At 34.8% G+C, this 27768-nt stretch overlaps 1 protein-coding gene and 1 long non-coding RNA gene across 2 annotated transcripts in view; one reads left to right on the plus strand and one right to left on the minus strand.

Moving 5' to 3' along the window:
* LOC139969643 (uncharacterized) overlaps window positions 1-25295 on the minus strand; it is a 60183-nt gene extending 34888 nt beyond the window's left edge. The window contains exon 1 of the mRNA XM_071974778.1: window positions 25066-25295. The gene's annotated coding sequence lies outside the window, so the exon portion shown is untranslated. The remainder of the gene's footprint in view (window positions 1-25065) is intronic.
* LOC139969646 (uncharacterized) overlaps window positions 1-27768 on the plus strand; it is a 335050-nt gene that overhangs the window by 171265 nt on the left and 136017 nt on the right. The gene's annotated exons all lie outside the window — the stretch shown is intronic.

A 27768-nucleotide genomic window follows, 5' to 3' on the forward strand; every position in this document is an offset into this window, starting at 1 on the left:
AGTTCATATATCCTAAAGTGCTACTAAAGTACTTTCAACTTAAACCTATACCCAGACATCGAGGAAAATGAAACAAAACAATCATGTTTTAACAACAACAAAACACTTGTACAAGGGCAGCTTCGACTTTGGTGTATTTTCTTTAAAATCTATTTAGCATGTTAGGTTGGGTTTGGGAGGGGTATGCTGTCAACACTGATATAATTAAATAAAGTTAGGAAAAAATCCACCCAGTTAGGACACTTATTTCTGGACTTCAAAGCACTCGTATTGACAGTGCGAGCAGTATAAATGTCTTGTTTCTATCAAATAAAGGTTAGTAATTGTTCATACTGACAGAATCAGTGCTTTGAAGCATGAAAGGGGTTGACAGTATCCAGTAGTATAAGCATATATGAAATTGTTCCAACCAGATGACTAATCGATATATATATATATTCAGTGTTAGATGCTTCAACGTCCAATACTCGATTGGGTAGAGAATCTCACATATACACATGTGACTGCGTTATAGGAATAATATTACCAACAAAATTAAACATAACCCTTGACTATGCGCTAAGAATGACTCAAAATAATTGTGAACTTCCTTCTTGAATTCTCCTAATGAGGCAGACATGTTGTCTCACTGTTCGTATCGACTGTACAGCTATTGCTAGTAGGGTACATATTATAAAATATACCCATATATTTACACATTCTGTTTACTATTCTTTCTTTCTTTCGGGACGGTTTTTGACACCTTCATTCATCTTTCTATATCAGTTTTGTATATTCTATGAATAACTAGAGTCGTGACACAGCCGTTTAATGAGGCCCTCCCAAAACTCGCAATATCATATTCCAACCTTCACGCCTACGAATCAGAAAACTATAGGCCTACTAATTCTAACGTGATTCACTATTACAAGCAAAATATTCATCAAACTCGACGGTAATAAGTTATATTAAATTCTTCATCTAAAGTGGAGTTACTTATCACCCATTGCTTAGTTGCAGTCTTAATTTTAAGAGGTTGTTTAATTGTATACAACTTACGTAGACCCATACGTAACTAGACGAACCCGAATATATAGATATGTATGTATATGTATGTATATATATATATATATCTAAATATATATATATCTAAATATATATATATCTATATATAAATATATATCTATATATATAAATATATATATATATATAAATATAAATATATATCTATATCTATAAATATAAATCTATATATAAATATATATATGTGTGTGCGTGTATATGTATGTGTATATATCTAAATATATATATATATCTAATTATATATATATATCTATATATAAATATATATATAGATATATATATTTATATATATATTAATGTTCGTTAGCCTCATTTCCACTGCTAATACCACTCTATACTTGCCTGTTATATCATGATTCAAGTCACTCGTACTGACACTATATATGAACAGTTCCTTAGCTTTATCCGAGAGAAACAGGATATTCATTGTGTTCATACCAGGGAACAACTCCCTGCTCATACTGTCCATACAAGTTCTCTGAATTATGGCAGGAAATTGTTGTTTCTAAAACGTTGTCCCAACTGGGTGCTCAAGTATAGTATACTGTGAATAGTGTGGTAGTGACGTCATGCATTTTCGACCAATATAGGTTTCTGTAACTTATGATTACTTCCCATCCAAGAATATGTTCAAAAAGTTGCTTACGCGTTAACGTTGAAAAAGATGATTAGGAAAGTTTTTCCGTATTCCAATTCAGGAATTTATCCTTTGATATGACTTTCCAAAACTTTATCAAAGCCAACACGATAATCGTAACATGTAAAGACAACCTTTTGAGTTAAATTACTTAATAGACGGTTTATCCTGCTAATACTTCAATAAATGAGCACACATAAACCTTAATCTGCTTAACCTGTTTCGTTGTATTGGGCAATAAACTCTTACCTATCTTGCCAGGCTTTGTGGATCATCAGAAATTAAGTAGCTGTTCTTCAATCACAGCAAAAGATCCCTTTTTGCAATGACAACCAGTTTGCCAGTTTCATTTAGTAACTCTGTTGTTGCCATGCAGATGCATTTACACAATATCACCAAATTAAAGTAAAATAATATCTTTTTTTGGTACAATATGTTATGCGGATGTGATTTTGACCTAAAGCTGCAGAAAATTTTGATGAGCAAGCAAACAGTTTCAATGGTCAGAAGATCCTTTTGGGTCATTTAGTGAAAATGTATGGTAATATTTATTGCCCAATCGATTACGCTCGCTTTTTTTTTCAGAGTAATAGAAACAGATCACCAAGTAGCAAAATGCTTTAACAAGAATTCAATCTGTTTTTTGTGTCTTTAGAAGATTAGGTCGTTAAGGCAAAGTGATAAAACGCAAATTGATATTAACAACTAAAAAACTTGTTTCAATTTCTTCCTTTTCATTTCCAGTGAGATATTAATTTTCATTTATTAATATAGAGGTGATGCCAATGTATCCACTGGTCGACACATATAAGCGTTAAAATTGTCATCAATCAAACTTAAATAAGTGAAATGCTGCCACCAGAACTACAAAAATTATGTTTTTGATAAGTATTGTTGTTAATAGTTACTTTTTTTCTTGACCATTGCAAATTTCGAATAGTGATAGTACAGAAATATACATTTGTTGGCTGCTGGCTGTTGGCTGTTGGCTGCTGATCAGTACCAGAAAGGCCTCTAGATTTTCCAGTGGCCGAATTCTTTTAGTAATTGGATTTTTTCTGTTGACCCATTACAGTATAATGGCTCGTTGAGGCTTCATTTAGCTTTTTCTTCCGATCTGATTTGGTTGTATACGCTTACGATGATTTAACAATCTTGACCACAACAGCAAACCACAACAGCTATTCTCTGATTGAACATTAGTGAAATTAACACAAATAAATACTAGTCGTAATAATTCATAATCAAGAGACAGGCAGCTTGTTCAAAATAAATCCAAATGTCATTTAGATCGTTCTCAACCAGACCCAGAGGAAGGTGTTACCAACATTACTCATATCATGCCGAGTAAATTTGCAGACTACTTGTTATAAAGACACTCTTTTTTAGACATATTAGTCCCGTACTTGACTTTAATCTTCCCTATAGCTCATTAACATTTTTTTTTGGATAGGAGGTTTGATATAGCTGTTAGGTTATCTTGAGATTTAAGACATAAGGCACAAACTTACCTTTTACTCTTTTAAGCAACTTTCAATACATTTTCCCTGCCGTATTTTGTGTAATGAATCTTTGGAATGCCTTTCGGAATGATTTTGGATGGCGTCATATGCCTAAAATTCATGGAATTTCCCCATAACTTAAAAATACAAGAATCCCCATGTGCTATCAATACCACCTGTTCACTTACGTTAATCTCTTTATTTACACTTAGGCTATTATGATTTGGTCAAAATATTTTGTTGACGTTAGGCTATTCACTAAGCAGGCACTGAATAAAATCTATGGACTTTTCAGTAAGATAAAAACAATCCTTTGCGTGAATAGACGTCAGAGACAGTTATTTATTTGACCGATTTAGCATAAAATAGAGATTTTGAAGGGGCCATAAGATAACTGGTGAGTTCAATTGCATTTTTTGGTCGTCTTGCATTGATCTGGGTTGAAAGTGTGGTGCATGCGAAATATTAACTTCCAAGCTTTCTTTGGCTTTGGTGAAATTACTTTTCAAATTTGGTTTCGTCTGTACTGAGGAAACGTTAGTTTAATATATCTACCGAAGACGTTAATATATTTCCTTTCTACTACGACTAGTGTTAAAGGTTAGGACTTGACAACAAAACCATTGACTTGGTAAGAATGTTATGCTATTTGGTGAAACTAATCAAACATAGCAAATGGAGGTACCAACTTCTTCATGAGGCAGACTTTAAGATAGACAAGCTTATGTCATACATGTGTATACATGATGCAGAGACATATTTTACATAATAGACGTTATACGTTTGTTTAATTGCATCCTTGTACACAATTGGATCGTTTCATGTTTATGTTTCCTCACGCAAATTAAATTAAAGTCGCTTCATAAAACTTGAAAGTGAATTATTACGTTGCGCTAATGGTGAAATAACACTCAACAGTGGTGCCTTATTGTACCGGGGGCCAAATATTCCATTAAAATATCTTAATTGTGTCAAATATTTGTAAGGTTCTCTGTTCCTCTGCAAACACACACGCCCCCTCCCCACCCTCCACACACACTTACGAATATTATTTTAATTGCTATAATGGTGTCCTTTAGATGGATGACCTATGGCCTGATACTACGGTGTTTTTTTTAAAAGAATGTATTCGAACGATATTGGGGAATACTTCGATGCGATAGCTAATGACCACAGTGTCGAATGTTGAAAAATGATCAATACGACTAGAACTACTGACAATAAAATTGTTTCGCTATTTTACTGGCAAAACATACGTACCTTTACCGAACCCGAAGTTGCACGTAAGATATTGGGGGCGAAATATATTATTGCGATTAGTCCAATCACTTGCTAATTTGAGGCGAGAGGAGATACATGAGAGGTTTGGAAAAGCATGAGTTATAGGTGAAAGCACTAAAACAATTACCAATTTGAGAGAAGGAGTACAATTTGCCTTGCAGTCTTTCAGAACTTGATTGGTTTGTAGCATAACATTTCTCGGTTTTATTAAGTTGCTATATATGAACTTGTATCATCTCTACCATTCTAAATGTTAAATGCATTGACAAGGTCAGTTTAATTTTGAAAGATGAATCGCTTCAAAGGTAATATCACCTGTTAGGGCAGATATATACGATTCATTCACGACACATATATACCTTTGCCGAGCCTAACTTGCGTATAAGTCTGTATAGGCGAAAGGTTGCTACTTCGGTACAGCCAATTATTCACTAATTACCCAATTTGGGCAGCGTAGGAGCGGTTAGACATGGCAACGGACTATTCGTTTACAGTATAGCACCAAATTAAAATAATTGGGTGGTACGTATATAGGCCTAGCTTTATTGTTTAGCATGGTGAATAATCAAACGCAGTATAATACTATGTTTTGGAAAGGCTTTTGCGATAGAATGTAACTTTTAGTATTATAACAATTCTGAAAATGCCATGTATACGTCTGACATTAATGAATGGTTTTCATCATATGCAGAAAATATTATTTGGTATTTAGCAAGTATCGTGTACGATTCAGTCGTTATTTATGAAACCATGCACTAGAACGTGACAATTCAACGTAGAATACAATTTTAAATCGCGTAAGCAATGGTATTCGCATTACACTGCAGACCCTTCAATCCTTAGTAACAATAAAATGGACATGAAGTAATTAACAGGGGATAACACGATTCTTGGTATGCTTCATTGGAACCTATACTGAGTAATGCTGTACTTTTATAGTGAAAAGCAAGCTACACTTTGAAACACCTTTTCAGGAAGGAGTGCCATTTGATCTGCTTTCAAGTGTCATCTAAAAGCGACAACAGGTTGAATGTTGAGCCAGTATACAGTTGATAGTCATGTATAATTAGTGTGAAGACCTTTCTAAAGTTGTATCTACGTATGGGAAATCCATTAAGTAAAGGAAAAAAATTCAATCTCCGTCCCTAACCAGGAGACAGAGTGTAAGGAAAACGATCGAGCATTCAGGATGGAGCCCCACGTTGCTCATTACGACCCCCTCGAGAGTACGGAACCCCAAAAGCAATGAGTTTCATCGATTGTAAATGAAGACAGATACATCATTTAGTGATGTCAGTTTGCATTAGGTAGACAGAATTATTGCCGGATCGTTTCATTAGCGACGAAAACAATGTTTAATGATTTATCTTTATTCATCGAAGACGAGGTGAGATCTGATCGGAAATGGTATTAAGCGGCCACCTTCATGTTGGTAACAAACTTGTTTCTTTTATCGCTTTTTCTCCCTCTCTCTCTCTGTTGCTGTTAACAAAACCAAAACCATAGATTGTTACATATGTTCTAAAGAGAGAGCTCATTTTCACTCTCTAAATACATTGAAAACAGTTCAAGAAAACTATGTAACTTTCATTCGATTTCACTTACATAGTTCACATAATTTGGAATTCAAGTTTGTAATTCTCTAGTATATCTAATGTGTCAAAAAGCAATATATGAAAACATGATTTCACTGACGAAAGACAGAGTTTGAAAAGATAAAGACGTTTGCTATGGTTATAAGAAAGAAAGCATTTATGTTTCATTACAGCTGTTTCTCCTAATCATTATGTTATGTTTGAATCAGGGTGGGAATTTTACGGTACGCCGGTACGCTAGCGTACTGGAATGAAAATATGGCTTACCAAAATAAGAAAATCAAATGGGCCTAGTACTAAACACCCTTGTAATGAGCGGACCAAAAATTCTGACCGTAAGTGACTGCATCGGACTGTAGTAGGCTTATCTGCAATCTGCTTCTAAGTTACGGAGGATTAATTTGTCGCGCAGCTAGCAAAAAGCTAGCACCAACGAGCAGGCCGCACACAGCTGGCTGCTAGCTCAGCGATCGTGCCTGGACTGCCACATACCTACGACTAACTGTGTATGCATCGCAAATTATTCCAACTTCAATTGCCGAATTTGCCGTAGCAAACAATGTGCATCTGCATCACCCTCTATGTGGCTCTGACTGGATACTAGATCACAGGATGTGCTGGTATGGTTGTACTTGCCTTCATTTTATTGGTCGCATATTGTATTATAAACAACACGACTTGATAGTTGTTCATTTTTCAGGTCATTGTGCTGTGCTTACCGATTCATGAATTGTGCTTACAAACTGAGAACTCTTGGCTCATGTTGGTAAGCACATTTCATCAAGAAATGAGAAAATGCTTACCAACTTTTTTTGCCAAATTCCCACCCTGGTTTGAATGTTCTTTGTTTGAGTGAATAAATCCGATTCATTTACAAAACTCAGAACTCCTAACATGTGCATGTACGTGAGGGAAGAAGGTTCTCAAATCAGCCGATTCACACAGAGATTACAGTAACTATTGTAAATGTTGTTTTGTACCACAGTAAAAACTGGATTGTGCTGACAAATCTGATAAATCGGTAGAATCAGCTATTAGGTTTAAAGTAAGAACTGAGGATATGTGTAATCCCAACAAATCATAACAACTGGATTTGTTGGAATTACACATATCCTCAGTTCTTACTGTAATCCTATTAGCACATACTACCGATTTAAGCACGATCCAGCTTTTACTTTCGTACAAAACTTTAAGTTTTACAGTAGTAACTGTGTTCTCTGTGTGTATCGGGTGCATGTCAAGATCATAGCGGGATTATAAAAATGATGTATTCATCAATGTTATATGCATGATCTTTGTAGTTTATCCTCTGTTTGGTTATATTTATTAATAATGTCAAAAAGGGGAGAAAACCAGAAGAAATACAGGGAAAAAAGAAAGAAAGAAAAAGACGAATCACTATAAGGCTATATAAAAAAAATCCTTCCGTATATTTGCAATTCATTCGCCGCATATATACACATGCATGCGCTTTGTATACACCGCCATTCAAATGTGAGATTACGTATTTTCTTCTGGTTTCTCAGCATTTTCGATGTATATTAAGAAAATCACGCCACGGGCCACTAACTTTTAAACAGGTTCAAGGAGCTAGACCAAACGCATTTTTCTAAGTTTGGCTTCCACTTGAGTTCTACTTCAGGACAAGGGCGTTTAAAAATTCTCGTCGATCCGCATAGAATAAAGCGAAAGTTTCGTTAAGGGATGGTCATGGGCAAGGATCCTTACTGTTGATAGCACGTAAACAAAATTTTGTGAATGAAGGCAATATGATATATTATTTCGAGGAGACAATATGCAAACATATTCGTGCTAAATATTGCGCGGGAACTATATAGGTAACTTATAGGCGTATATTCAAGCAGGAAATGTGTGCTTGAGGTTAACGGCACATGCGGTACTTGGTAAATTATATCGATTAATTCAAATTTGAGTTTCTTTTGTTGCCCCTGTAACGCCTCTGCATATTACGTTTTACTTCTATGTTCAATCATTTTATTCTCTATTTGTTCTCTGAGCCTTTCATTAACTGTCACCCCACCCCAACCCCCAAGAAGCTCATTTGCCATATCTGCCAGTCCTCTAGAGGAATAATGAATAATTAGAAAATCTCAAGTTAAATTTAGTAATATTATTGTCAGTCTTAAGACTAAGAGATTTAACTCACGAAGGTTACATTAGGACTATAAATTTCTATCCCATGCACGTTAAAAAATATTCATGGTTACTGGAAGAAGATTATCAATTAATTAAGTAATTTAATAAATTAATTAAGTACTCAGATCGATGAAGTTTCATTGTCACTGCCGGATGATTAGGCCACTAAAGTAAGCGATGACATTAAATTTGTTATTATGGTACTGTTTTTAATTTCAAGTTAGGGATCGTATATAGTTTTTATACCTCTTTTCTCCCCGTTTCAAAATGGTATCATTACTTGTAAACACTGATTTAATATTTATAATTTCTAAGGGATACTTTGGGGACACTAAATGTATCACCAGTGAAATTTGTAAACAAAATCCTTCAGTATCTTCAATGCATAAGATATGTCACTCAAGGAGTGTCGGATACCATATGTTTAGTTGCACTTCTTTTCTGCTATGTTAACTTCACACTCCGCTAAAAAATAAAAGTGTTCAGCTAATATATCTATAAGATCAACATATACATTATATTTATTATCGTGGTATTTTTAATAGCATATCGTTGTCAAATAAAACTGTTCTAGCATTTGCAGAAGGATTTGACTTCTGTGTTTAATGATACAATAACACCCAACGGCGATTTGAAATTGAGAAGCAAGCAACCCTTGACGATATCGTTTGTTATTCGATCATTCAACTTAATATGACATGTCTGGTGCTATGTCATAACTTTTAGGAATTAATAATGTTGCTTGTATTTGCTATACAAACAATCCAAATTTTAACCATACCTTTTACACAAGGAATACCAGTTATATATTGTGTAGTTAAAGGTCGTTCTAAATATACGCGACAAGTAAAAGACGTAAACATAATATAGATATAGATATAAACATTATATAGATATAGATACAGATATAAACATAACATAGATAAAGATATAGATATAGATATAGATAAAGATATAGATATAGATATGTATATGTATATGTATATGTATATATATATATATATATATATATATATATATATATCTGGACATACAATCAGCGTCCATAGCCTAGTGGTTAGGGTGTCCGCGTACAGAGCGGGAGGCCCGTGGTTCGAATCCTGGTGGAGGCTGAAAGTTTTTTCACTGTTCTTGATTTTCCAACTCATTACGATTTTCATTTATATATATTCATTTGCCTTTGTCGTTTACCTCCATTGCATTAACATAAAGTCTGTTCAAAGTATCTCTTTCGAGATCCGGCTTTAGGAATCACAAATGATTTTCGAGTTGGATAGCATCATGTTTGATCTCTAGAGTAGGGCAAAATATGTCACCAAAAACAGAACTAGTGTTGTTCGATATAGGTGACAAACGCCTACAGTGGAATTACGATCTTCCTTACCGGTTTCGAACCTCTGGACATACAATCAGCGTCCATAGCCTAGTGGTTAGGGTGTCCGCGTACAGAGCGGGAGGCCCGTGGTTCGAATCCCGGTGGAGGCTGAAAGTTTTTTCACTGTTCTTGATTTTCCAACTCATTACGATTTTCATTTATATATATATATATATATATATATATATATATATATATATATATATATATATATATATACTAAATACAGAGAACATTAACAGCTCAGCAAGCATTCCAAATGTATCGCATTTCAATGATAAATCAACAAGAAGCTTGATTAGGAAAGTAAAACCTCTGACACTCAGACACCACCTACTGTGATTCATTCCAGGGAAGAAATCGAGTGTTTAGTCAGTTAAAAAAGGTTATATTAAATCAACCACATCTTGAACTAGAGGCAACATACTGGGATGGCTTATTTTAAGCTAAGTGTAGAATATTTGTTCTTTCTAATGTACGTTTTACATTGCTTGTAATAGGAACATCCTCTTAATAACTACACACCGGGATATGCGCATCAGCATCATCAATTTGTTCTAACTGTCGGTCACATCGAATTCAAACATAAAAAGATGTCACAAATGTAACAGATGCATAGAATTTTGTAATTTCAGGTCGCATCATTGCTCTGTATGTTCAATATTGGTTTCTTCAAGGTTTTGGTCTGTTATCGTTGTTTTTGTAATGATAACACTGCTCACAAGACGCCATTGCAATTATCTTTATGATTTCGTTTAAGCCAAGTGGCGACAATTGTTCTGAGGCGTGAATAATTATTATACTAGTTTATTCATGTATGGAAGGAAATTGTATAAATTAAATTTGTACGCTATTGAGTAGAACTATTTCCTAAGTATGTTATCTGGAGAGATGTGACATGTGACACTCCATAGCAATAACTTGCATCGCCCAATGATTGATAAGATGGATCTTTGGTACTGTACATATAACCTTAAATGCATAGTTGGTGTTTATCTTAATGGATTTGTTTTACGTATAACTTCATCGAAAAACTATTAGTTCTTGAACAAAAAGTTGCCTAGAAACTTGCGCATGCGTATTACATTCCAATTGGAAGGTATATCTATATTGATCACGACAGCGTGTGTCTTCAAATATGAAGGATAAGAGATTAGTCACCAATCGGGTTCTCCGGCAACGCTGGTAATCAATAGAGGGCTCTGTCATATCAATGTATAATTCCTTGAAACCTGAGAAGTTGCACGTCTTTGAATGTAGCTTATAAAGTGAGCTCATCGCTTGCAGTAAAATACAATTTCGTTCGTAGTGATTAAAGCAGAGATCTGTTGAAACATATTTGGGAAGTTTCAAGTCAAACAAATTGTTTTGAGCACTTTAACTTGTGTTTTATACATCAATTTTATTTTATAGTTCAGCCAAACTGTACAAGTGATCGTGTTTCTTTGATAAAGAGACGCCCGATACTCATAGTTAGTACAGTAACTACTGTTCATGTTCCACAACCGTGCATCAGTAACTACTGCGCTGCTCTCGCAACACGGTAACATGTGTTACAGGTGGCACAGTAATTACTGCAAAGCTGTTACACGTTGAACTACGAGTCCGAAAAGTGAAAATGCAGCGGCTGGGTAACGAATACTACTCCCTAGTCGTACAATTAGGAGTGCATGGTCGGCTCTGGCACAATACGTAGCCGACACCCTGCGGCGGTTATTTTATACTGCATGCGAGATTCAGATGGTAGCTTAACTTTTCCCTAATCGTATTAGTAAATCCATTTGATCGAAATATTCTTCACGGACAGGTGAGTGTGTGCAAGTCTCAAATAGATACAAAACAGATACACAAAATGGGACCTAAGGTGGGGGAGGGGAACCTAGATTAGAATTAAGGGTAGTTCCACGTCTTAATTAGGCCTTAATATAGTAATAGTTTACCAGCATTTACATTTACATGTGAACCGTGTAACAGCTTGGCAGTCATTACTGTGCAACCTGTAAAACATGTTACCGTGTTACGAAAACAGCGCAGTAGTTACTGATGCACGGTTGTGGAACATGAACAGTAGTTACTGTTATAGCTATGAGTATCGGATGGAAGAGATCCGTGAACAGTACAGATCACGTACATTTGTACCGCTGGTATAATGGCGCTCTATAAAACTTTGAATGCTTGTTACCCAACTAAAGTTATTAATTTAATTAAAAAGACTGTAACACTGGCATGCATCGCATTGTGCTTCCAATCAAACATATCTTTCACTTTTGCACGTCTACTAATTGCATGCCCAAAAATATACCAAAGTCTGTTGGATAGTAAAATGTTAAGTTTCATTACAGTATGATTTGTGGAACTTTTCTTCAAACTTATCAGCAGTGCAAAGGACAGTCATGGAAGTTTTGGGCAATTCTATCTTTATTTAAGACTTATTAAGTAAACTTATTATCTTTATCAATTTCTAAAATGAGTATTATTATCGAAAAAGATACGGAAAAGATTCGTGTTCAAATATTATCGTCTCTGATATATGTTTTGTTGACAATGGCCAGATAATATTGCGTTTTTTTGTTTGTGTAACGTCGCTTACATAATGTCAACGGTCCATGCCATTCGAAAAATGACATTATTCACTTTCGCAAATGGGTCCCAAGACGGCAACTAACATATATTACGCAGTGGGAATACATGATCTTGAATATTCAATACAGCTTAATTGACTTTGTGACCTTCAAACCTTTAACCACTTTAAGGAATAACGAAGGCAGGGATCGAAGACAATTCATATTATTCAGTAACCTCAAAACTCTCGAATATTCGATTTTTAAGTTAACCGCTTCCTGTTTGAATGAATACGCTCGCCTCACCACAATGCACAGTAAGCCGCCATTGATTACGCAATGCGCCTGAAATTCCATATTGATGACGTCAGGGATTAAGTCCAGCTGTTATTTACTGTTTGTTTTCCAATGAATCCCATGTCGATTTGTAAAATTATATGATCTGGAACTGTGAAAGTGCTTTGAAATGATTTTAATGTTGCGTGCTCTCCAACAACAAAGCAGTATACGCGGTTAAGCTACGTAATCTACACAATTGACTGTATGATACATTAGAAATGTCAAGTCCGTTCTATAAGCAACAATTTTTGCATAAAAATTCACCACTTTAAAGGCATTGCAAAATGCTTTTGCACGCCAAAAAAATATCACATTTTCATGAAGATAAAATCATTTTCATCAGCAGTACCATTATTATATTTGATTTGCTGCTTTTGTCGATCTAGATGAAATTGCAGAAATTTTACTTCCTGTGCCCATATATAAAGTGAAATCTCACGTAATTGGATATAATATATTATAATGCAGGGACTCATTTCACGAGGCCCTAGAGATAAACAGATATGTTACTAAGCCGTGACAGCCACCATTATCAAAACTAGTTTCGTGTACTGCTTAAAATCCCTTTCCTGAGTCAGTATACGCAAAGGAATAATTCTGTGACTGTTCCTGATTATTGAGCCACAGCGTGACATTCCACGTTTCGCATTTTCATAGAAAGCGAACAAGGGAAAACAATGGTGAATGTTAATATTAATTTAATACACAATGTTTCACAAAAAGATTACTTATATAGATACTGTCTTGCATGATCCTTTTATCATATTAAATTTTGTGTGTATATCTTCCATAAAGTCTATACCGATCATCCAATGGGATCTCATGTCAGACAGTTAAACTTCTGTCATAGAAAACATGCTAAAAGAAAATGACCGAAACCCTGCCAGCCTCGGGATGAGTTGTGATGTTGGGTTTCTAAGGATAAAAAACTATATACCACGTAGCTCAAAACTAAGTGGACATATTGCATCCATCGATCTTGGGTCTCAGCTAGCCTGGGGTGTAACAAAGTTATCATTTTTTTCAATGAACACTTTTCGACACGAATCTCCTTCAAAATATTAACTTAGCCTTGGAGTTTTAATGTGACAAAATCGAATATTAAAATTGATTTTTTGTTTTTTTATCCTTTAAAACGAAAGACATTGTTGACTGCATCGATGAGAAGGACATCATACGTTTTGTCGTAAAGATACGGACAAAGTGATCAATTGAGATCTGGCTCAGGGGCATAAAAATATAGAAGATAATACTGGAGAAATATAGACATCAGGTAGAGAAATGGTAACGCATTCCGATTGCACTTTGCTCTACACAGGAAAGTGTACAAATACGAATAATCAATCTTAAATTTGTCTTTGTACTTGGTGCATGTCCAGTAAATAAGTTGCTATTACAGGCAATTCAATTGTGTTTGGAATAACAAGATAAGCACGACAATGTAAGGTATTAATTTATGAAAGCAATCTTTGTTGGATATAAGACATTATCTTCATTTAACTTAACAGGTAATGATGATGATGATTGTCGAGGTGGTGGTGGTTGTGGTAGTGGTGGTAATGATGATGGTGGTGGTAGTGATAATAATGATGCTGATGACGATGATAATTATGATGATGATTGCGGAGGTGGTGGTGGTAGTGGTAGTAATGATGGTGATGATGATGATGGTGGTAGTGTTGCTGGTGGTGGTGGTAATGATGATGATTATGATAATGATGATGATCATAATGATGATTGTGGTGGTGGTGGTGATGATGGTGGTGGTAGTGATAATAATGATGATGAGGATAATGATGATGATGAGGATGGTAATGATGATTGCGGAGGTGTGGTAGTAGTGGTGGTAGTGATGATGATGATGCTGATGATGCTGATGATGATGATGATGATGATGATGATGATGATGATGATGATGATGATGATGATGATGATGATGATGATGATGATGATGATGATGACGATGATGATGATGATGACGATGATGACGATGATGACGATGATGACGATGATGACGATGATGACGATGATGACGATGATGACGATGATGACGATGATGACGATGATGACGACAATGACGATGATGACGACGATGACGACGATGACGATGATGACGATGATGACGATGATGACGATGATGACGACGATGACGACTACGATGACGACGATGACGATGACGACGATGACGACGACGACGACGATGATGACGATGACGATGACGATGATGATGATCGTGATTTGGCACAGCAAACTGGTTTAAATCTACGCAGAAAATCTTCGAGTGACGGGTTGTCCAATTGCGTGTAAATAATATATGATTTGTCCAGAATACTACACTCGAAATGCAGGGTACAACCATTCGTACACAGTTTGACCTGTCAATTGCTTGTCAATTTAAACGTAATCTATCGAATGACCTAATATTGTTTACTTACATTTCCTGCTCCTGTAGTTAAATGAAGCAATGAAATTCAAGTCACGGCACAGGTCACTTTGTAATCATCGATATTGAGTTATGGCACAACCAATTACGTTAGTTTCCAAATCAGTAATCTTATATTAAACATTATATTCAGTTGTGACGGAAAGGGGTTATTCTACTTTGGAGTTAAAAGAATTTGAAAATCTTTGACGGTCGCGCGGTACAAAGCAACGGTCACGTAGAATAATTGGACAAGGTACAACCATACGATATATCCAGTGCACTTTCGGTACGCACATTTTGGTCATTTTTGCAATTTCATCGCCTTTTTGGATGTTGTTGTTTCACCCAATATACTCACAGAACACAGTTACTACTGTAAATCTTAACCTTTTTTTTACCAAAATAAAAGCTGGGTCGTGCTAGAAATCGGTAGCATGTGCTATTAGGATTACACTAAGAACTGGGGATATGTATAAACCCTACTAATCCAGTTTGATTCATATGCTGGGACTACCTACATCCTCAGTTCTTACTGTTAAACTAATAGCACATGCTACAAAATTATCAGACATGTCAGCACAATCCAGTATTTACTGTGGTACAAAGTTTTAAGATTTACAGTAATTACTGTAAACTTTGTGTGAATCGGCTGGTTGTTTATAGCATTCAAGATACCAAACCGTCCATTGCATTTTGGCATATTTTGTTCTACATATGCTCAACGTATACTGAACCGTAACAAAAGTACTACATGTTTATTAAGTTCTGTTCACATATAAGGTTTGTTACCTATTACAAATACTTCTTATAAAATCCACTCATAACATTTTCATTGTTCGCGTACTGTTTGCAGTAAATTTATCAGGTAGTTTTTTAGCACTTGTTTGATTCCCTATAGGAACTGTGACCTACGAAGAGTCTTTTCAGAACGAAAAGGAGAATAGCTTGAACGCAAAGACCTTTTGATATCGAAATAATTCTCCTCTATGCAGTAAAGCAGGTAAAAACAGAGAACAGACAAGTGACTTCAGGCTGTTAGGTTGCTAAGAAACAAGAATGTTTTTGTGATATTAGCAGAAACAATTGCCCAGCAGGCAATGCCACTTGACATTCAGTTGGAAGTAGAAGACGCTAAGAAATCTTCATCATTTAAAAAAGGGATCTTATCCTACAGTGATAAGGATTATGAGCTATGCATGTATATTTGTTTTGAACTTGAACGTTATAGCTAATCTTTATTATTAAGTTGCATTGGTTTATGAAAAAAAATTATGATGTTCTTTTCTCATTTCTAAAGTGTACCGATATGGTAACCTCCCCAAATTATGTAGGTAGAGTGATGAGATTGTCTCTGACGCAAACTATTCTACAAAACAGCCTTATTTTGCGAGAGTATGACGTCACGTACTGTAAGACGTCTTCAAAGTTATCGTACAATAAAACGTAATAATACCTGTTAAAGCTCCTATTTTAATAATAATAATAACAATTATAATGTCTTTCTCTCATCTCTAAAGTGTACCCAATAAAGTAACCTCCCAAACCTGAAATTATCTAGGCAGAGTGATCATAATTACACTTAATTTGTGTGCCCAAAAATAGTACGAATATTTCCACTCTAGGCCTTAAAATATTGCGGACTGAGACAATTAGCAGTCAACATCCATTAAACAATGCGTGTGTAACCTTCTGCATAGTGTATATTTGCTATTCAACGAAGAGAATATTCGATTAAGAAAAGAATTGAAAAGGTATTGGTTCTACCAAAAGATCAATGCCAAGGTCTTTCCATCGATTCATTTGTTACGTCCTTGATGAAGATATTTTTTGTGTGGAATTAGGAGATTTTATTATTATAATTATTATTATTATTATAATTATTCTTATTAGTATTACACACAATTTATATGGCGCTATCTTATACAGAACAAAGTAGTATCCGGTGGCGCTTTACAACCTAACACCACGGAAAATTACACTTTAAAAGGTGGCAGAGAACATATTTGTCTTTAAATTCTTTTTAAACACGTAGCAAATATAGGTGTTTTGAACCTTAGTTTGTAGTGTATTCCATTCCTGTGGCCTCAGCAACTAGAAAAGCTCCATCCCCAAACAGTGAACTATTATTTAAAGGCACGACAAAGGAAGTAGAACCAGAGGACGACCTATAACCTACAGTTAAACTATACACTGATGATTCCCCAACTCTAAAGTCACCCACGATTAAAACATTAGGTGCATGACATTTAACACAATACATACGTAGAGTAAACGAATAATATTCTGTACTTAACGGGGGAAGCCAGTGGAGATCCCTGAGACAAGGTGTACTTTTATCGTACTTCTTATTATTAAATAGTAGTTTGGTAGAGAAGTTTTGAACCCTTTTTAATTTAACGAGGGTTGAATTGGATTACCTATATAACAGGCTATTTACACTAATGTAATTGCGATATAACTAATGATGGCAAAATCTGTATCAAACACACTTTACTTCAAATGAGTAGGTATGGAACTAATAACGATGTAACGTGTACATAGCTTTCTTGCAACTTCTAACCAGTGTGCTTTTCGAAAGACAAATTAGAATCCGTCCAAACCCCTAAGTAATATATGCACAAAACTATATTTATATGCATATTCATTGTTAATATTTTTACCAGATGTGACACAATGTTCCTATTGATTTTATATACGTAGTAACGTGTACCTAGCCTTGTTGACGAGTCTAATTTTGAGGGGAAGGAATCTGTTTATATTATCTCACACATGAACCAATGTTTCGTCAATATATCACGACAAATCATATTCAGTATATATGTAAATGTAGATTCTAACGTGTATATGATTGCAATACTTTGTATGACAGCAAGCATGTTTCTAACGAGGCTGTTCGTAAAATGCTTACGTGCTTATATCGACTATTAGTGCTTTGTGGCACATGTAAATTATCGTGTTACAAGACATGCCGTGTTTTCCTACTGATTTCAAAACCAAATATTTTAGAGATACAATATCTTAAGATAGTTGCAAACTGATAAATCATAAAAACTTCACAGGTATATACATGCACAAACTTATTGTAAATTCTCATCTTATTACACGTCTTTCTTCTGTCTGAAAAAAGAAGTAATTTTGTCAGATTATGACATCGATTGTAATATGGATATCAAAACGTTTCTTCAGTTATCTTACTGGAAGACATTTGCACGCAACACGAGTGATAACTTTTTAGTATTTATCGTGACAGTTCATAGCTGCACTAATGTGTATCTATCGGAGGGATCTAACATATGTTCTGATAAAAAGTATAGCAAACTGCTTACGTTCCAGCAATACAAAAGGTTCTTGTCAGCAATTGAATGGTTGTTACTAATGTTAACAGTTCATTTGTTCATATAATCTTTCGGGTTTCGGGTACTCCAAACAGTATGATACGTATCTAATAAGTATTCCAAAATCAAGTAATTATAGTCTGTGGTATAAAACATCGTTCATTCTTACAGTAAAGTTTCATAAACTTTCTTTCAACATGTGACTTGATGTCTCACATTTTTGTCTACAGCCAGCCGATTCACACAGAGATTACAGTAACTACTGTAAATCTTAAAGTTTTTTACCACAGTAAAAACTGGATCGTGTTGACAAATCTGATAAATCGGTAGCAGGTGCTATAAGGATTACAGTAAGAACTGAGGATATGTGTAATCCCAACATAGCCCAACAACTTGATTTGTTGGAATTACACATACTGTATCATCAGTTCTTACTGTAATCCTAATAGCACATGCTACCAATTTATAGCACGATCCAGTATTTGCTGTGGTACAAAACTTATAAATTTACAGTAGCACCTGTGTTCTCTGTGTGTAGCGGGTTCTACAGCAGTTCCATTACATTGTTTAGGTCACTATAACGTTCTCTTCTAATGCCATTCAAAGATGGAAAGTAGTCAAACCGTATGTTCGTTTATTTAATTAATGTTCATTGTGGTCATATGCTATTAGGTTAATACTAATGTATATCAACAATGCTAACCTCCCGAGACTATTGATGGAAACGAAAAGTGTCATTATAATTATTCGCTGATGATTCTCCTTGAATGAAAGGAAAATCAATTTTAATTAATTAAAATAACAGAATGATGAATATTTGCTGAGGTTAAAGTGGAAACCATAGTGACCTGACGTACTGACACTTCGAAAGAACGTTTGCCACTGTGACGTCATCATATTGGAATACACATGTTACGAAACAGGATCACGCAGAAAGGTTTTTATGTGAAAACCAATCCAATACCCTTCTCCTCCCTTCCGCCGAAATAGAAAAAAGAACATGATTGGTATTAATAATCAATATTAAAAGCGCCTAAGCTGTTGACATTTTCACAATACACTTGTTAGAGTTCATCTAAAAGCACTGACATGGTATCATGTTTAATCTGAGTTTCCGCGTCCAATATGTATATGGCTTGATCAGTTTTAACTGCTTATAACAGACAACGTTAACAAGTTTAAACTGAAGTCTGTTATAACACCGTAACACATGTCAGACCTGTCAGCAGATGCTACTGTGGAAGAAGTACTAACACACGAATTCATTACTCAGTGGCTGATTCAACTAATGACTAATGACAGCTGTCCCTATGTTTGACTAGTCAGTATCCCTTGTAAAGATGATTCAAAATGCAGATTGAAAGCATGTTGCAGTAAAGTTTCATCCGCTTTCTGTTAAAATGTGGACAAAATTATTGGCGAACCCTTTAGAGTAGTCTGGTTAGTTCAGTATATCATTGTGCATATGATTGTGTGTTTAGTATTTTCTGTTTGTATGTCCTTCTCAGTAGCAACTGGTCTTAAATGTAACACATGTTTAGAAATTATAACATACATCCGTTTTGACTGATTAACGGGTATACTCACCTTTCAGCCGATTCACACAGAGATAATGGCAACTATACTGTAAATCTTAAAACTTTGTACCACAGTAAAAACTGGATCGTGCTGACAAATCTGATAAATCGGTAGCATGTGCTATTATGATTACAGTAAGAACTGAGGATATGTGTAATCCCAACAAATCTCAACAACTGCATTTGTTGGAATTACACGTATCGTCAGTTCTTACTGTAATCCTAATAGCACATGCTACTGATTTATAGCACGATCTAGTTTTTACTTTGGTACAAAACTTTAAGATTTACAGTATTTACTGTTTTCTGTGTGTGTATCGGGTGAACGTTATCAGTTTTAACTGACAATGCCATGAGAATCGGGTGGAGTTTCAAAGACAGCATTGTACAAAAGAACGAGTTTTACAGACAGTTGTCTCCCCATGTGTAATATTTTTGCTTGACCGAACGTTCTTTCACGTTCTTTTGCCTTTAACTATATATTTTTTATGATAATTAATTTTATAGTTATTGCGCTCATAACCCTTAACTCCTACAAGTTGTATAACTCAAATCTGATATGTAATACTTGTTCATATTTCTGATGGATGTATATATCCTTTAGTACACACGTCGAATTCTGTGGTTAATAAAAGGCTCCAAAATGTCAATAAACGACAAACTGCTTTTGAAAGATATAGCAGAATTCTCTTTACCTTTTTCGTTTATTATTATTTATTCAACCACTTGTAATGTGTGCAACTTCCAAGTTCGCTGGAAATTTCCCTTTGCGCTAAATTTTAATTAAATTATAACTGAAGAGAGTGTCTTCTCTCGGAAAGAAGTACGTCAAAGTCATACAGAGCAATTACTTTTACTCGCATTATTCATTATATTTCTAAATTAAATTTGAGAAGAAATCGAGTAATGCCAGCAAAATGACAACATACATAGTTTCGTAACACGAGAGTCATTGTGGTGTGAGGTGGAATGATTACAGTGCGCATGTTCAAACGACAGCGGCGCAGATGGCACCAATAATTTTTCATGGATTAGAAAGTCGTTTTTTTTAACTTTTACCAAAATAATTGTCGTGTCATTTAGCCTCAGAAAGCATTGTCATCGTAAAAGAATGGGTTATAAATAACTTTTCCATTTCTTTCATCTGAATGAGTTTTGTGGTACTTTTTTTCTACAAGATGCGGAGCTCTGAAATGATCGTACATTGTATTGAAATCAATCAAATTAAATCATGTTATGGACTATAGGCGCCTGAAATATCACAACTCAACGAGTGAGATATATCCACTCGTACTATTAATTTCCCCTTTTTTATTCGATGCATAAACTAGTTGAAAACCTTAGTTATTGCAACGTTACTTATAAACCTGTCGTAATCATTTTGAGAGACATATGTTCAGAATTTCTTCCAACCCCAATAAAAAAAATGTGTCAAATCTATGCAACGTGGTTGTAGTTAACCAAGCAGCAAACCCTAATATAAGCTGACAAGTGAAAGTTTGAGCAAAATTAATCGACCAGTCACATCCCGCCCAGGAAATCAAGTAATGATGGCGTGAAAGCGTGATAATTTTTCTTGTAAAACTTTACAAATTGACCGCATTACGAGTAAGTGATATCTTAAAATAGAAGTATGGCAAAACATGGAAAATAATGTGATCATGTGTTGCTTACTAGGGCGCACGTAAATGATAGAATATTAAATCATGATTTATTTATATACGCTTAAATTAGTTCCAAATGGCATGTCTCATCTCGTCAAGATGCCACTACCGTGACAGAAGATGAATCGCTAACGGCTTGTGAGAGATATCGTTTCCTGAACATTGAAGGTAATTCCTTGTTTTGTATGTCTTTGCTACAAAATATACGTCACCACGTGTGGAGATCAACAATTTGTTTTGACATTTGCCCTGACACCTACAAACTGACGATACTGGTAATATTCAAATGCAGCATTTAGTCTACACACAAAAACTCCCAGAGGTAAACCAGTTAACATAAAAAAAAAATACTGGTTGTCTCATATAACGCAGATGTTCGTCTCATGTTACAGAGATATCATATAAATGCCCATATTTCTAGTACTGAAAACATATTCAAATACGAATTCAGAACAAGTGTGCTAAAGTCGACTTAATTAAAGGAAATCCCTTTGTCCGGAACATATTACAAATTCTAACTATGAAAGAACGCGGTGCGCATATATCATATTTCTCTGTAAGAAACGTGTGTATACATATGAGTTTTTTTAGTCCATGTCAGCGCGCGCGTAGCACCGTGGTATTGGAAACAACAACACTCTGTGTGTGCTTATTGAACAAACCTGAAACATTAAGCAACTAAACAGTACACGATCAATTGTTTCATCAACAATTCAGTTAATTGAAGAAAGATCTATGGGAGTTCATCATGTCATGACGTGACACTTGTATTGAAATCATGTTACTTTCCTACTCATGAGAATAAGTAAAAGATGGGTTATTAATGTTCATTATCTATATGGTAATGTTTTACCTCATTACTAACAGTAAATATATTTTCAAATTGTGATATAATAATCGCAGTAAAATGTAACTGAAAACTATAGACCGTTGATTATCATGACTTCCATTTACACTATATGGATGTAGTACAGTTATGGTATACAAAATGGTGATTGTCAATCGACGTTTCCATACCTTATTGGGAGAAGGAAAGACGTTTCAAGGATAGAAACACTAACTTTAAATTAAATCGATGTTACCAAATCTATTTATGGTGTTAGAATTTACAAGTAATCAGATGTAAGACCAGTATACGTGTCTAGTACTGTACTAAATTAAGCTTTACTTTCTGTGTTTCATATATCGCACACAATTGATTCCGTGCATATTACCATAGCGGAAAATAACATGTTACAATGCTATCATTACTGTGATACAATCAACCAAATATCAGTTAGTTTGATCTAATATCGGTAAACAAAGGAGGATGCTCGGTTACTTACTTATTGCTGCAATAACTATTATACTTTAGCTGCAGTATATTATATCAACAATTTTTACAATTCATGACGTTACGAAACCATGCAAAGTCTAACACTGTCAGAGATTGATAAGCTCATCAATAAGCCAAAACTTTATTCTCAAGAGATGTATGTATGTATGTATTTTAGATCCTCAACTCGCGAAGAAGCCTCATTGGCTTATCAAAGCCGCAAGCTGACCGAAGACAGTCTCTTAGATTCATTTTTAACGTCCATGATTATGAATTGTCAATTATCAACAACTTTGAAACTGGACGACATACACAACTCTTGGTGTGACTCGAACTCGGGACCTCATGATTGAAAGGTACCGGCGTTAACCACTGAGCTAACACTCCACACTCCAGATGTTTTAGGGTTAAATGCTGGAAGTTTTTTTTATTGACTCCACGAAATCATCATCATGAATATATGAGTGACTTACTTCTAATTACTCGTTCCTATTTGCTCCACATTATATCAAGTTAACTACAAACGCGCAATTTGTGTTCCAACAGTTGCCTATGTATGATGATGTCAAATATCTCGAAAATTGATTGAATAATTGATCGCACTGAAGATAACAAACGTTTATTGATCCTTTTCCTAAATTAATCCTTAATCGAAGAGACAGAGGTTTACCATTAACATTTAGGTTTGAACTGTGGAAATTAGTTATCATAGAAAATAAATTGCATTAAAGGAACATTTCATACATTTTAGCATGAATAAATGCGTATATCTTGAGGAGCTAGAGAATGTAGACACATGACATATACAGTATTTTGTAGTCTGTATTTATCACGTGTCAATGTTAAAGTATTAACTAAATGTTTACTTTCATATCGCAATAATTCTGTGGTTCAATGGTGTTTTAATTTCACGAAACGACTGTTGAGATGGAACGATTTCTATGGACTTGTTAACTTGGCATGCATTGGAATAGTACATGAAATATGTCACACACTTACTATGGTGACACTGTTTCAATTCTTCTTGCGCCGAATTGTGTCATCAGCTGGTCTTTTATATGAAATATCTGATGTAAACTGGAAACGTTGCGTCGAATGCGCGAAGTTTTCATTCACGCAACATTATTTTGTTTACCATTGTATTATAACATATTTTGACTGTACAAAATTTGTCCATGAACGTGAAACAAACAAATCGGGATTGTTGGTTGTTTGCACAAGAATGCGGTAGCTGTATTAACAGATAATTGATGTGTAAATGTTTATGCTACAAGAGGTGGACCATTTTCAAAGAAGATAACTTAGGAGGATTCCCTTAATTTGTAGTTAATCGCCTTTGCACAAAACGTCGTACAGTCGCGCAAATAGACTTACGCGCTGAAATGTAAACTGAATCAGTTTGCTCTGGTTTGATATATTGTATTAATACAAGTATACTGATTTCCAACACCGTAAAGGTTTAAACTATTTCATAACAAACATAATCGTGTGGCATCAGCTTCAACCACATTCATATGGTATGCTTATGCTGAGCCTGTACAATGCGATCGGGTCGTACGAAGTTGTTATTATCGTTGTTTTCACTAACTGGTGGGCTATATACTCCTTTAAAACACCAGTTAACCTCTGTTCTTCATTCTTAACAAATAATGAATAACAAAGTAAGATCATTATGAAATATGCAAATTTGTCAATAAACATAACAAAAATCATGAATATTGAAGACATCACAGTTCATTTCAGCACAGTGCAGTTTAACACAGTTCAGTTTAACTCATATCGCCTCGATGGAAGTAAACAATATTTGAAAAATGTGTGACTGAGTATTCATATAACAATACAAAACTGTAAAAATTGTGTGACGGAGTATTCAAATAACAATCAAAAAAGCTGTGTAACAGGGGTATTCGAATAATAATAATATGTACAAAGCAATGCGTAATCCAAACACTAGACTTTTTTATCTTTTAGCCACTATACAACGAAATAGAAACTTAAGATAACTGGCGTGCTACGCCTTGAATTTGTAAAAAAAACAGGCCAGTCCTCTTTTTATGTTTACTTATAATTTTTACCCGAGAATTTCCATTAATGATTCGTGATGTGTCTTAATGATGGCACTGGTATATAAAAATGTTAATTATTGCACAAACTATCAATCACTGAACCTTGAATATTAATATACCTGCAACACTAGTGGACAGCATAAAAGAAAGAAACAAAGAAGAAATTAAACTTACCAATCAGAATGTAAATTGGCAACGAAAATCCACTATCAGCAGGTAAAAAAGGCTCTTCCTTTGATCTAGTTTGTTACTTCCTCACGATATTTATTGCAGATTCCCCACAGAATGAGCCACTTTTTTTGGGACAAAATTAAAGATATTCTCCAAGTGAAATGAAACGGAGAATGCACGACAGTCAAATGACCTCAAACTCTTATACCAACAGAATAAAGGGACGGATGTCATCTCTATCATGCAACCACAAAGTTACGCTGTTTAATTTAGCAGAATACGCAATGTGCTCTGAAATGCTCTCAAACCAATCACAGTGGGGAATAGTGAGCGGACGTACGGCGTCTTCTAATGTCCATTGATCGATCGCAATTGAGTTACTGATAAGTCAAAGAGATCGCAATATGCTATGGAAAACTACATCAAAATTTATTATGACACTTAAACACCAGGGTTTTTTTATGTTTTACTCTGTCATTTTCCTTAGACGGTTTTGAAGCTCTACAGTAAGCTTTCGACCGGTCTGTGGCATGTTAACTGGTAAGTAAAATATTGTGGAACAACAAACGAACCGGGTTCAAGTGTGAACTTTTTAAGTATAAAACCATCTATCAAAGGAGGTAAAATTAAGAAACGAAACTCTTGTTCGATATGAAAAGAGGGAAAAGTATACGCGGTAAAAGTATAAGTAAATACACAAGTTTCATACAGTCTTTTATAGTACATATATAGATCTACTGCCTATGAAAATATGACTCTTTGCGTACTTGTTGACATAAATGTTATCAAAATACTACACAAAGATGTTTACTTTCAAGTATGAAAGGGGTTCTTTTCTTGATGATATAGCATTACATTTGGTTTTCATTTATTCAATCAAGTCAATAGTGTTGTTTCATGATCCACAGGAGAAACACCTGTTCCAAGTTTCCTGTGGAATTCTTTGTACGTGTAAAGGGGATGTTATTTTGCCATTCCGAAGGTAACAAAGAGCTTATAAAAAAAATGACAACTTTGTCAATAATAGTACAATTTTAAGCCACAATATATTGAATACTAGCAAAATAAAATTAAAACTTTTTATGAATAATTAAGGTTAGCTATTTTTGAAACATGAAACATCCCTGTAATGTGTGAAGATTTAAACGGCTGTCAAAGATAACATGGTGTATTCGGGACTTTGTAACATCTCTCATTGTATACTGTAGTACATCAATCCCATGGTGAATATGTACGTACGCCACTTTTTAGTTTTAACATTTCTACTTCCAATTAGTATGTTACAACGGCATGTTACTTTGACAGCAAACAAAAATGTTGATAGATAACAATCTCTCATGTCTACATCATGCTATCGATTTCATCATTTGCTCTTGTGGAAATCAATACAAAAGTCCAACGCCCATCCAAACCCTTTTACAATAACAGCTACCAAGTAAGGTTTACATCTTGACTTAAAATTCAATTTCTAATGATTTTATATTCACCAGAAGCAAGTAAAATATTTCTAATTCTTACCAAGTGAGCATAGTTTCTTGCATGAAAGAGCACATTGCCATGTGGAAAGGATGCTTACCCAACAGAAGTGTAAAATCTGCAGTCCTTTTAGGTTACATGATTCAGACAATTAGGTGACGCCGTAAGTCTTGCATAATTGAAGAAAATTGTAACTGACGACAAATATAGACCTGATTAACTTAATTGTCGAGAAAAAAAGATATTCACTCCTAAGTTAATTCATCACTGTCAAAGCAACGTAACTTAACTTAACTTTATTCTTCTATTTTTGTGTTTCAGACCTCCTTGTTTCTCATTCAAATCAAAAATTTTAACCAATCATTTCCCTGATGAGATATGTCATCATGCAAACTGGGATCCTTTTATTATAAACCTTTTTCCATTTAAAGATCAACTTCTTCATTTTGGCCTACTGCTTAGATGGAAAACTTTCTCAAAAAGTCAATGAGCGCGTTTCTTCCCCTGGGGAGTCTCACCCCAACCCGGCCAAGCCCCCGCCCCCACGAATGCCGGTTTTTATTCGACTCATAAAAAAAAGAATAAGCATCATACCTATTAATCACCCAATAAGTTATCGTATAAGGGGACCAAAAACATGCAATCTTTTCTTTGCATCGGAGTGTTAAGTACTGAAACGTTTGTCACTTATAGATCATTTAATGATATCTTGCGTCTGAGATTAGCATAGTTTTTACACATTCATTTCCGGCAATTTCTGGGATGTGAGGTTTACAGGTAAATATCTACGTTTTCGTCCATTATCTGCCCACTCCATGATATCTGTAGGATAATTTTCTAACCTGCAAGATTTATCACCGCCCCATTAGGAAAGCTCCATCACCAATGTTAAATTGCACATTTGAGCTTTCCACGTCATACCTACTTCTTATGGACTAAGACCAAGGATTTAAGTTTTCTGAAATGACCGTTTCATTGTTCAACAGATTACTTCAATTTTATATTAATGACTTGTTTCTTTTTCTTTCACTTAACATACCTTCAATTATTCCATAAATCCACAGAATTTACTGCAAAGATATGTATTGATATAAGTCAACTGATAACAACTGCATTTTTAATCAAGAATTATAACTCCTGTATGAGTACGAATATTTATAAATCGATATTTTTTCGAAGCGAAATTACATTTTTTGGGAGAAATCTTAAATAGGTTTTTGAATAATAATT

This window comes from Apostichopus japonicus, chromosome 7 (genome assembly GCF_037975245.1).
Source record: "Apostichopus japonicus isolate 1M-3 chromosome 7, ASM3797524v1, whole genome shotgun sequence".
NCBI classification, from domain to species: domain Eukaryota; kingdom Metazoa; phylum Echinodermata; class Holothuroidea; order Aspidochirotida; family Stichopodidae; genus Apostichopus; species Apostichopus japonicus.